Source organism: Magnolia sinica, chromosome 17 (assembly GCF_029962835.1).
Source record: "Magnolia sinica isolate HGM2019 chromosome 17, MsV1, whole genome shotgun sequence".
NCBI classification, from domain to species: domain Eukaryota; kingdom Viridiplantae; phylum Streptophyta; class Magnoliopsida; order Magnoliales; family Magnoliaceae; genus Magnolia; species Magnolia sinica.
In genome coordinates this window covers 54,142,291-54,156,014 of record NC_080589.1, presented here as the reverse complement: position 1 = coordinate 54,156,014, position 13,724 = coordinate 54,142,291, and positions in this window count along the sequence as shown.

Genomic DNA, 13,724 nt, shown 5'->3' with positions numbered 1-13,724 from the left:
TAGAAATAAGCCTATAATAATCTAACGCATCACAACTAATCTCCTGGGAGTCTTTACATTAGATAGAGTCTACGTCTAATTGAAGTACTTTGAATATCAACACGATCCAAATTAAAGGTTAAAGGTCAGATATTTACAAATGTCATATTATTACCATATTTGCATGATAGAAAATCTATATAGGACGTGATGTAAAGCATAAATCAAGCATTTGAATTGTCGAAGTGTACCGATGCAATTAGGAACATTATAACATGTGCATCGGAGCATTATAACATGTAGTGCTAAGAAAACAAATTATTTCTTACCTCACGATTTATAAAGCCAGACCAAAGGATGCCGATTAGCAAGTCGCTGTTGAGGTGACGCTACCAAGTACTATGGGCCCAGATGATGTGTTGTATCTCAATCATCCATTCATTTGGAAAGATCATTTTAGGAAAGCAGATTGGCTGACGTAGCATACACCAGCAATCTAGCTGGTGTGGGTACGCGTTGGAAGACACTGACACTCCTCCAACTCCCGGTTGTAAGAATGGTTTAAAGGAGGTCAAAGTTACATGGCCTTAAAATGATGTATTTATTACATTCACACATTTCATCCTTTTTAGAGATCATTTTAGAGCATTATTCAAAAATGAATCATATCTAAAGCTCAACTTGACCATATCACAAATAATAATGAATTTCATGGTTAAAACATTCGCTAGGGCCCACTATAATATTTATTTTCCATCTAATCTATTCATAAGGTTACAAAGATAGAGATGAAGAGGAAAAACAAATATCATATTGATCCAAAACTTCTGTGACCCCATAAGGGTTTCAATGGTATACGTTCAATCCCCCCATAGCCTTTTTCAGTGTGGTCCACTCGATCTTTAGATGTGTATTATTTTTAGGCTCAAGCCTTAAGACAAGCTTGCCAAATAGATAGACGATTTGGATATAATACCTACCTCATGATGGGACCCACGGAACTTGGTGAGATGGACGCACCAGTTAGATCACACACTTGGTGTGTGGTACACCAACCAATCCGCTTCCCATTTTAGGGCATGAGCCAAAGAATGGGTTACATCCAAATCTCAAGTAGACCCGACACAGAAAACAGTGGGGACAGTGACATCCACCGTTGAAACCTTCTTAAGCCCCACATGATGTTTATTTTAGATCCAATTTATTACAAGCTTACAGATACATGAACGATGGGAAAACACAAATATCAACTTGATCGCAAACTTGTGGCCCTTGGGAAGTTTTAATGGTAAGCGTTCAATCCCCACCATTTTTTGTGGTGGGGTTAGCTTGAGCTTTGGAAATGCTCTATTGTTTGGCTGATGCCGTAAACTGATCTCCAAATTGATGGACAGTGTGGATAGAACACATACATCGTCATTATTAGATTGTAAATCTCTAGCTATGTAATATCCTATATTTAGCACCTACGATCTTTCTTCTAGCTGTGTAATATTCTCTCTAGCTATGTAATATCGTATATTTAACACCTAGGATCTTTCTTACAGCTGTGCATATTGCCTATCAATAGGTTGTAATCATACTATAAAGAGGGTGTTTTTACTCCAATACTAAATACACAGAAATTCCAAACGTATTATGATATCAGAGCCAAGTTTGATCAGGGCCGTTGATCCAAATTTTGCACATTTAGGATCTCTTGACTGATCAGAGTATACACCGATTATCAGTGTATAATCGTCCTCAATCCATCTCTACTCCCACCAACCCCATTAGCACGACGGTTCTCATCCTCTGCCGCAACCCATCTCTCCATTACTGCGATTTCATCACCTGCTGCGATTTCATCATAAGCTGTCTGACATCTGCCAGCATTAGAATCCAAGACAACAACAACATGGCCACTTCAAAGTTTCCTGAGTCTACTATAAGCACTACTCTTGCATTACAGGATTCTTCCAATCCACTCTACCTTTATCATTCGGATCAGCCATGTAAGACCCGTATCCTAGTTCGAATTGTTCCGTCGACTCCCACAATCCTTCTCGTCGAATTCCGGCAACCTGCGATGTATAATCGACGTTTGCGTACGACCGTAAGTCGAACCCCGTAGATTTGAGTCGGCTTAATCCAAGACTTGTACTAGTGTGACCGTGCCGTCGCTGCGGTTCCGATGTCGCATCTTGCACATCGATGCGGTACCCTGGTCAGGAGATGTGGGCCCGCGTTCAGTTCGAGAAAAACGCCGCACGTTGCAAATCCCGAGAGAATCCATCACATCAATCACTTCATTTGTCAAAAGTACACCCATCACTCAACCCCTTACTCTCCCCATTCCTAAGTACAAAAGAAACTCTCAAAAGTCAACTTTCCTATCACCTCACCCTCCCCCTCTCCCATCACTTCTTTTACATCACTCTCTCTCATCTCATCTCTTTCACTCTCCAAAAAAAAAAAAAACAATTCCAAGAGCTCCAACGTCCATGGTTTCCATGAAGAAGTTTGGTGTGGCCCACTCCCTACCACCCGATCCCATCCTCCAAAATTAATCTCGACCGTTAAAATCCACCCCCTTGGAGCTCTAGATCATGTTGGCAGAAGAAGGAAGAGAAGATCCTACGGTGGGTGATTTTATTTATTTGATTTGTGATTTGAGGGCCCACGTATGTGGACCCATCTTGGCATATGTTTTGTATGTAAGAGGGATCCATAGTGGCGGGGTCCCTCCATCATCCGATCTCTCTCTCTCTCTCTCTCTCTCTCTCTCTCTAGATCTCCTCCTCCTCCTCTTGATGTGTAGCCCACCATATTGTGTCATATCTATGCCATTTCCCTATGGAACCCACCTTGTGGGACTGTCCAGCGGACGGGATTGCTGCCCGTCCGTCTGGACAGGCCTAGATGAAGGAGAAAACAACAAAAATTAACTGGTCCATGTGGACCCCAACACCATAACGCATTTGTTCTACATCCAACCAGCCATCCGACGGTGTTACCCACCTCTATTATACTTTATTTTGTATTTGCTTCCAGAGGGCTGGACGCTGTTTGATATAAACAGCAATATATACTTTATATATATATATATATATATGAATGGTGGGCCACACGTGTGGACCCACCTGATATCTGTGTTTCATCCGATCGTCCATCAATGGACGTCTATGTCCAGACTGTCTGATCCAGACCGTCCGTCATTGAATGTCCGGACGCTGGACATGTGATGCATATAATATATTTATATAAATAATATAATATTATATATATATATATATATGGTGACCCCACGTGGGACCCATCTAACGCATGTATTGTATACACGCCACCCATCCGTTGTACGGTGTGGCCCACCCCACACGTATGACATGTGTGGGCGGGTGGGACCCACCTTCTGTAAATGTTATAACCACACCGTCCTTCCACATAGCTGGGGCGGGCAGGAGCTTTGAATAGCCACTGGATGCTTGGTTTAATCCAAGCCGTCCGTCTGGTGACGTGTGCACCTCCAGCAGCGTCAGCAGGTCTGCGGGTCCACCTTGATGAATGTCTACGTCCCCACCGTCCACGTGGACGGTGGGGCCAGCCGTGATGAATGTGTTTTACACACTCCGTCCCTCTGTGGAGCCCCACACGTAATGTAAGTGCTTCATCTATACCGTCCACACATGGACGTGGGGCCCACACATGATTCATGTATTTTATATCCACGCCGTCCACTGTTTAGACGGTGGAAGCCCACTGTTGGCGTGTCTGATCCAGACCGTCCAGATAATGTGAGGCCTATCATGACGTGTGTGTTGTATCTACACCGTCCATCCAGGCCTCCCAGGCCTGGAGAATGATGCAGATTCAAATCTCAGGTGGAGCATGCCACGTTCCCCCCACAATAATGTATGTGCTGTAAATCCATGCCTTTCGGACAAGCTGGGCCAAGGCCCACCATCATGTGTATATTTTATCCTCACCGTCCATCAGTTTGCAAGCCCGCCAGAGGTATGTGTTTTGATTAGGCCCATTTGTTGTGTATGCGGGGCCCACCTGTTGTATATCAGGTGTGAGGGACCCACCTTTAGAACGTGGGTCTGATCCTGAGGTTGTGTTATATACAATCGTCCAACTGTTGAGGATGTGGACCCCACACTTGATGCATATCAGGCCCGTGTGTAGGGCCCACCTATTGTGTATTTGAGGCCCATGAGTAGGGCCCACCTGTTGCGTATATGAGGCCCATTGATGCGGTCCGCTTGATGTATATGAGGACCATTGGTGCGGCCCATTGATGCGACTTACTTGTTGTATCTAAGGCTCATGGGTCGTAGCCCATTGTGATGTATTTCCAGCCCATTTGGTAAGGCCTAATGAGATGTATATTCTGGCCCATGTATTGCGGCCCATTGTGATTTACATGAAGTCCATGAGCAAAGCCCAATGTGAAGCTTATATGGCCCTTGTATGAGGCTCATTGCGATGTGTATTAGACTTTTGTGTGAGGTCATGGGCCCACTATATGTTTAACCCTATGTGGGCCACTCCTTGGGAGCAATGTTGGTTGAATGTCCACATTAATGGACAATAATGGTTGGATGTCCACATTGTGACCTTCCCTTAAGCCTTGTTAGGCACATTCCGATTCCGATTGATGTGACCGACTTACCAATTCTGATTATCTATTGATTGTGATTGTCGTGACCGATTGCCGATTCCGATCGAAGTGACCGATTTTTCATTCTGATTATCGATTGATTCCGATTGTCGTGACCGATTGCCAATTCCGATTGATGTGACCGATATGCCGTTTCTGATTATTGATTGATTGCAATTGTCGTGATTGATTGCCGACTCCGATCGACGTGACCGATTTTTCATTCTGATTATCGATTGATTCCGATTGTCGTGACCGATTACCGATTCCGATTGATGTGACCGATTTGCCGATTCTGATTATCGATTAATTGCGATTGTCGTGACCGATTGCCGATTCCGATCGAAGTGACCGATTTTTCAATCTGATTATCGATTGATTCCAATTGTCGTGACCGATTGCTGACTCCGATCGACGTGACCGATTTTCCATTTTGATTATCGATTAATTCCGATTGTCGAGACCAATTGTCGATTCCGATCGACATGACCGATTTTCCATTCTGATTATCGATTGATTGCGATTGTCGTGACCGATTGCCAATTCCGATTGATGTGACCGATTTGCCGATTCTGATTATCGATTGATTGCGATTGTCGAGACCGATTGCCTACTCCGATCGACCTGACCGATTTTCCATTCCGATTATCGATTGATTCTGATTATCATGACCGATTGCCGATTCCGATTGATGTGACCGATTTACCGATTCTTATTATCGATTGATGGCGATTGTCGTGACCGATTGCCGATTCCGATCGACGTGACCGATTTTTCATTCTGATTATCGATTGATTCCGATTGTCGTGACCGATTGGCAATTCCGATTGATGTGACCGATTTGCTGATTCTGATTATCGATTGATTGCGATTGTCATGACCGATTACTGATTCCGATTGGCGTGACCGATTTACCGATTCTGATCATCGACTGATTCTGATTTGTCGAGGCTAAGTATCGATGCCGATTTCATTTATCAAGGCTGATTTTGATTGCCGAGGCTTATGTGATGAGGCCCATTATGATGCATTTGAGGGTCAGGCGATGGAGCCCATTGTGATGTATGTTAGGCTGTGAAAGGCTCATTATGATGTGTATTAAACTCTTGAGTGAGGCACATGGTGTTGTATATCAGGCCCTTTGTGAGGTCATGAGTCCACTATATGTGAGGCTCTATGTGGGCCACTCCTTGGGGGTAATGTTGGTTAAATGTCCACATTGTCGAGGCCGATTGTCGATGCCGATTGTCGGTGCCAATTATTGATACCGATTATGAGTATGTGATAGTATAGCATCACGATACATACCCATACGCATCATCTGCATATTTGTTACGAGATGTGGTTGATCATTTCATATGACATTGGGCATGTTGTTATAAGACTCCCTGATAGGCAGAGATTGTCCCCCATGAGTACACGGTATGTGCAGGAATGATGCATGACTGGATTGTATGATTCATGCATCTTGCATTGCGTGTTATGATTACTGTACGCCCTAGCGACATTAGGGGCGTAGCCTCCACAGGTATTTCATGGATGACCAGATGGGATACCGAAAATCTGTTCTACATGGGGTGTTATAGATATCTCTAGGTGAAAGTCCCTAAACCCTCTTGGTTCCAGAGGTTGCTCCAACGTCTAGACTGAGTGGATGCATGAGCGCATGAGGGCTGTATACCATTAGGCCGCGTCTCCCACTGTGTCATGGTCGGTTGGAAGGGGGTACGACCTTACCTGCCCGTGAGGAGGGGGCAATGCTAGGCTGAGTCTGACCAGCTCATGGAATGGGTCCGCTATCGACGAGCTAAGCCCGATATTGGCAGGCGGATAGTGAGGTCTCTTCCACTCACCTTGTTGCACGCAATGGGGCAGTAACCTAGTTTAGAGTGTAATAGACCCCGATGATTCCCCAGAGAGAAATCGTACTAATATGTGGAATTATTGAGCAGAAATTGCATATTCATTCATTCACTATCCACTCAGGCTGGTGGTGCGTAACTATTTGTCACGTGTACCTTCGCATGGCCAGGATTTCGGTTGGACGCGCGACTAACCTGAGATCAAGAGTTCACCGCATTAAGTCGGACTATCCAAATTTAGGTATGGGACTGGTTTGGATAGAAGTCCCTTGTGGTGGATCTCGTAGCCAGCGATACTATGTAAGACCCATATCCTAGCCCGTACCGTCCCGTATGCCTCCGCGGTCCTCCCGGTTGAATTCCGATGACCCGCGATCTACTGTCGGCATTTGCGCGCAATCTCGAGTCATGTCTCGTGTATCAAAATCGACTCGACCCGAGACTCATATCCTAGCGACCGCGCCGTCGCCGCGATTCCAATGCCGCGTCTCGCATGCCGAACCGATACCCAAGCCAGGAGATGTAGGCCAGCGTTTAATTCGAAGAAACGCCGTGCATTGCAAATTACGAGGGAATCTCTACCGCATGTTCCATCAATCAATCAATGTACAAGTCAAGTATATATCCCATCACACCCATCCCTCTCTCACCCACAAGTCAACAACACCCATACCTATCCCATAACATTCTTACCAAAAAGTCAAGGCAACCCATACATTACCATATCATATCCCTTACACCACTCCTCTCTCCCTCATTTTCTCATTTTTCATTCCAAGCAAATCCCATGAGTCCAACGTCCAAGCTCTCCATGAGAGAGCTAGTGTGGCCCACATCCCTACCTCCAATCTCCACCATCCAATGATCATCTCCACCATCGAAATACATCCCTCGGAGCTCTAGGATGCGTTGATGGAAGAAGAGGTCTAAGAAGATCAAAGGTGGGTGATTTTATTTATTTGATTTTTGATTTGAGGGCCCACATATGTGGGACCCATCTTGATGTATGTGTTGTATCAAAGAGGGACCCATAGTGGCGGGGTCCCTCCACCAACCGATTTTTTTTTCTCTCTTTATCCCTTTTGTGATGATCGTGTGGCCCACTTAATTTTTTTTTTTTGTGTTTCATCCAGTCGTCCAGCTGGGACGGTGGAGCCCACTTGATGGGTGGATGTGTGGGGTGGTCCACATGCATGGGCCCCACTTTGGTGTATGTAGTATACCCTCACCATCCACCTTTAGCTCATGTGGTACTGCCTGTTGCGCAAATGCAACGGCCAGGAAGACCACCTGCCATCAGGCCTGTTTGAATAGGGGTTTTAATACCCACTTAGTTTTTTGAGTGGGGTGGCCCACTCACGTGGACCGCACCTTGGTTATGCGCTGTATCCACACCGTTCATCAGAGGGTGCTGCTGGACGTAAGTCCAGCAGCTGTGGAACCTACATGATGTATGTGTTCATACCCACGCTGTCCAGCTGCATGCAGGGCCCACGTGATGTATGTGTGATATCCACACCGCCCAGTAGCTGGATGCTGGGACCCACCTGATGTGTCTGCACATCCACATGGTTCCACTTTTTGGACGGTGAAATCCCTTTGCACGTGTGCAGTCCACTGGACGTGGGACCACTCTGATGTATATGCCTTATTCATGTAGTCCATCATTTTGGACGGTGAAGCCCACCTGTACGTGTGATTCCACACCATCCATTATGTGGGGCCACACCTTGATGTTTGTGTTGCATATCCAAATCGACCATCCATTTGGCAAGCTCATCTTGAGGCTTAGTCAAGAAATGAAGCAAATCTAATGACCAGGTGGACCACACCACAGAAAACAGTGTAGAGAGTGAACGTCCGCCGTTGAAACCGTGGGACTCACGTGTGTGTGGACTCACGTGATGCATGCGTTGCATCAAGGCTGTCCATCTATTTTTACTCCCAACCGTCACGTGTGTGTGAACTCACGTGATGCATGCGTTGCATCAAGGCTACCCATCTATTTTTACTCCCAGCCGTCCGTTGAATAGAGGGGCTGGACGTTTGAAATTATATTAATATAATATTAAAAGATATTTTATATATGACGTTTGAACTTATATTAATATAATATTAAAAGATATTTTTATATATATACATATATAATCGTTGTATATGTGTGGGACCCACCTCGTTGTATATCCACACGGCCCATTTGGACGGTGTGGATCACACCATGCTATGCACCCACATCTTCCAAACAGTGGAACCCACTTGATTTTTTTATGTTTTGCATCTGTACCGTCCATTGCTGGACGATGCCGTGCAAGGGTCACCGTGGTGTATGGGTCTTAATCCATACCATTCAGATGGATAGGACGGTGGGACCCACCAGAGTATGCATTTTATTCACACAGTCAAGGATCCCTGGATGGTGGAAATCCACCCTGATGTATATGTGTTCTCCACGCCGTTCAACTGATCAACCAGGCCGTCCATCATGGCCCACCATGATTTATGTACTTTATCAGCTCCGTCCGTCTGTCTAGGATAGTGGGTCTACCTTGATGATGTGTTGTATTCACATTGTCTGTTCATTTTAATGGACGTGTGGTCCACCTTGATATATGATTTCATCCACGCCGTCTAAGGACGGGGGACCACCATGATGTATGTTTTATCCACTCTGTCCGTGAGACGTGTGACCCACCTTTGATGTATGCATTATATATCCACGCCGACCATCTGGTGGGGCCCATTTGCTGTGAGGGCCCACCTGTGATGGATATACGGCCCATTAGTGCGGCCCACATGATACGACCCATTTGATGATACAGGCCCAATAGTGTGGCTCGTTGATGCGGTCCACTTGGCGTATATGAGGCTCACCTTTGATGTGTTTATGGCCCATCCATAAGGCATACATTGATGTATTTGTGACCCACCCATGAGGCCCACTTGTTGTGTATTTGAAGCCCATGGTATTATGCCCATTGATGCAGCCCACCTGGTGTGTATGAGGCCCATTAGTGCCGCCCATATCATGCGGCCCACAGTGATGTGTTCGTGACCTTTGGTGAGGCCCATGATGATGTATATTAGGCCCTTGTGTGAGGCCATGGGCCCACTATATGTTTTGGCTCTGCGTGGGCCACTCCTTGGAAGCAATATTGGTTAAATGGCCACATTGGTGGGCAGTGATGGTTAAATGTCCACATTGTGACCTCCCCTTAGGCTTGGATAGGTCTATTCTCATCGTTCTCTAATGGGTTAACCCAAACGCTTGGGCCCCATTGTATTGCTTGATCCATCATCGACCGTCCATCTATGGATCTCGCCTTATGTCGAGGCCGATTCCGATTGACGTGACCGATTTGCCAATTTTGATTATCGATCAATTTCGATTGTCGTGACCGATTATCGATTTCGATCGACGTGAGCGATTTGCCGATTCCGATTATCGATCGATTCCGATTATTATGACCGATTGCCGATTTCGATCGATGTGACCGATTTGTCGATTATGATTATCGATTGATTTCGATTATTGTGATCGATTGCCGATTCTGATTAACGTGATCGATTTGCCGAATTCTGATTATTGATCAATTCCGATTGTCGTGACCGATTGTCGATTTCGATCGACGTGAGCGATTTGCCGATTCTGATTATCGATCGATTTCGATTATTGGGACCGATTGCGCATTTCGATCGATGTGACCGATTTGCCGATTCTGATTATCGATCGATTCTGATTATTGTGACCAATTGCCGATTTTGATCGATGTGACCGATTTGCCGATTATGATTATCGATCAATTTCGATTATTGTGATCGATTGCCGATTCTGATTGACGTGATCGATTTGCCGAATTCTGATTATTGATTAATTTCGATTGTCATGACCGATTGTCGATTTCGATCGACGTGAGCGATTTGCCAATTCTGATTATCGATCGATTTCGATTATTGTGATCGATTGTCGATTTCGATCGATGTGACCGATTTGCCGATTCTGATTATCGATCGATTCCGATTGTCGTGACCGATTTGCCGATTCTGATTATCGATCGATCCCGATTGTCGTGACCGACGTGACCGTTTGTCGATTCCGATCGATGTGACCGATTTGCCAATTCTAATTATCGATCGATTCCGATTATCATGACCGATTGCCGATTCCGATTGATGTGACCGATTTTTCGATTCTGATTATTGATCGATCCTGATTGTCGTGACCGATTTGCCGATTCCGATTATCGATCGAGGCCAATTATCATGGCCGATTGTCGATTTCGATTGTCGTGGCTGATTGCTGATTTCGATTATTGAGGTCCAATGTGATGTATATGCAGCCCGTATTTGAGGTCCATTGTGATGTGCGTTCAGGCCGTGTTCAAGGTCTAACATGATGTATATGAGGCCTATGCGATGAGGCCCATTGGAATGCATTTGAGGACCAAGCTATGGAGCCCATTATGATGTATATTAGGCCCATGAGAAAGGCTCATTGTGATGTATTCACAGCCCATGATGCATGGCCCATTCGATGTATTCGAGACCCGTGTGTAGGGCCACATGTCATGTATTTAAGGCCCATGAGCAGGGCCCGCCTGTTGTGTATATGTGTCCCTTGAGTAAGGCCCACTATGATGTATATCAGGCCTTTGTGTGAGGTCATGAGCCCATTATATGTTTGGCTCTATGTAGGTCATTCCTTGGGGGGAATGTTGGTTAAATGTCCACATTGTCGAGGTTGATTGTCGATGCCGGTTATTGATACCGGTTATGAGTATGTGACAGCATAGCATCATGATACATGCCCATACGCATCATCTGCATGTTTGTTATGAGATGTGGTTGATCATTGCATATGTCATTGAGCATGTTGTTATAAGACTCTCTGATAGGTGGAGGTTATCTCACATGAGCACGTGGTATGCACAGGATTGATGCATGACTGGATTGTATGACTCATGCATCTCACATTATGATTACTGTATACCCTAGCGACATCAGGACCGTAGCCTCCACAGGCATATTGTGGATGGCCAAATGGGATACCGAAATGTTTGGTTCTAGCATACGGGCGCCATAGATGTCCCTGGGTGAAAATCCCTAAACCTTCGTAGCCAGGAGACGCCCCAACGTCGAGACCGAGTGGATATATGAGCGCATGAGGGCCGTATACCAGTAGGCCGCTTCTCCCACTGTGTCGTGGTCGGTTGGGAAGGGGTGTGACCTTACTCGCCTGAGTGAGGGGGCAATGTTTAGGTTGAGTTTGACCAGCTTGAGGAATGGGTCCGCTATTGACGAGCCGGGCCCGATATTGGCAGGCGGATAGTGAGATCTCTTCCACTTACCCAGTTGTGCGCTCGGATAGGGGCGACAAGCTGGCGTAGAGTGTAATAGACCCCGGTGATGATCCCAGGGAGGAACTGTACTGATATGTAGATTTAGTGAGCAGGAGTTGCATACTCATTCATTCATTCATTCACTATCCACTCGGGTTGGTGGTGCGCAATTGATTGTTGTGTACCTTCGTAATGGCAAGGATTTCGGTTGGGCGTGCGACTAACCTGAGATCAGGAGTTTACCACATTGAGTTTGACTATCCAAATTTAGGTATGAGACTGGTTTGGATAGAAGTCCCTTGTGGTGGACCCCATAGCCTACGATATTACGTACTATCATCCTGACTTCACACTCCAGTATGGTCATCCCATTCGCACTGCATATTGTATAACATTCGCGGCATACGGCATTTTGGGTTATTGTGTCTCTGCATATATATGGCCTAGGTACGGATGTCGCTATTTGTGTTACTCATTAGGAATGTATATTGTATTGCATCCTCTGCATCTAATATTTGGTTATCTATGATTCATCATTTGCATAGTTGTTTTATATTGCGTATTCTGACATTGATTGACTCATGGACTTGTCCGTATTTTCGCTTACCCTGTTATCGTATGATCTTGTCAATATTTCTGCTTACTCTGATAATTTATGATCTTATCAATATTTCTGCTTATTCCGATTTTGTATGATTTATGTATCATCGGTATTTTCGGTATTATATGATGATGTCATTATGTTGAATACTTGACACTTACCTTGTACACACACTTACACCACCCTCTAAGCTTTTTATAAGCTTATGCATGATAGATGCGTGCAAGTGATGTTAGGTTGCAACAGTGATGAGCTTGGAACATGCAGCGGTCTTCTGGAGCATGACTTTCGATTTATGTATTTCTCTTTAAGTATTGTACTCAAGTGATTATATTAGTGGATATGTGATGATGATGTTGCCTTTGTGATTTGGCTAAACTTGTAGTTATGCTTATTACGAGTTAAATATACATTGAAAAATCCTCCTTGTAGGATCCCAAGATCGGAATCTGGCGCATGCGCGCTGGGAGCCGAGAATGGGGTACTACGGAGGTTGTTAGCACCAGATTCGGTGATCAAAAATTTTGTGAGCCCGATTTTCGAGTTTGGGGCGTGACAAGCCAGGTATTGTGCTTGTTTCTCAACAACTTAATAGAGATAACTATACCACTTGAAGTCGTGCTATGATTGTTGCTCTTAGCGAGAAAAATAAATTGTGTTTCGTTGATAGTTCCTACCCACCACCACTCAGTACTTCACCTGATTTTGCCTCTTGGACTCGATGCAATCATATGGTTCTCTCTTGGGTTCTCAATGCCCTCATAAATGAGTTATCCAATAGTGTTGTTTACACTGACAACGCTCATGATATTTGGATTGATCTACGTGACCGCTTTGCTCAAAGCAATGGTCCACGTATATTCTAGCTCCAACGTTCCATCTGCTCTCATACACAAAATCGATCCACCATTGCTTCATATTTTTCTCAGTTGAAATCATACTGGGACGAATTATCTTCTTTCTCTAATCTTCACACGTGTACTTGTGGCGCATCCAAAGATCTCGCTTCTCATCAATAGAAGGAACGTCTCATGCAATTCGTTATGTGACTTAATGAAAGTTATTCCGCTATACGAGGACAACTGCTTCTTATGAATCCTCTCCCGACGATTAATAAAGCATATTCCTTATTGCTCCAAGAAGAGAAACAACGCGAAGTCACTTCGTCTCCCCAGCCTTCTGACGCTACCATGGCACTGGTTGCTATCAATCCTCCATCTCCTATGGTTCCCAGTCGCAATCCTGGACGTAACTCGTACAAAGACAACCGTAGCAAGCGTCGACCCAATCTCACATGTGATTAT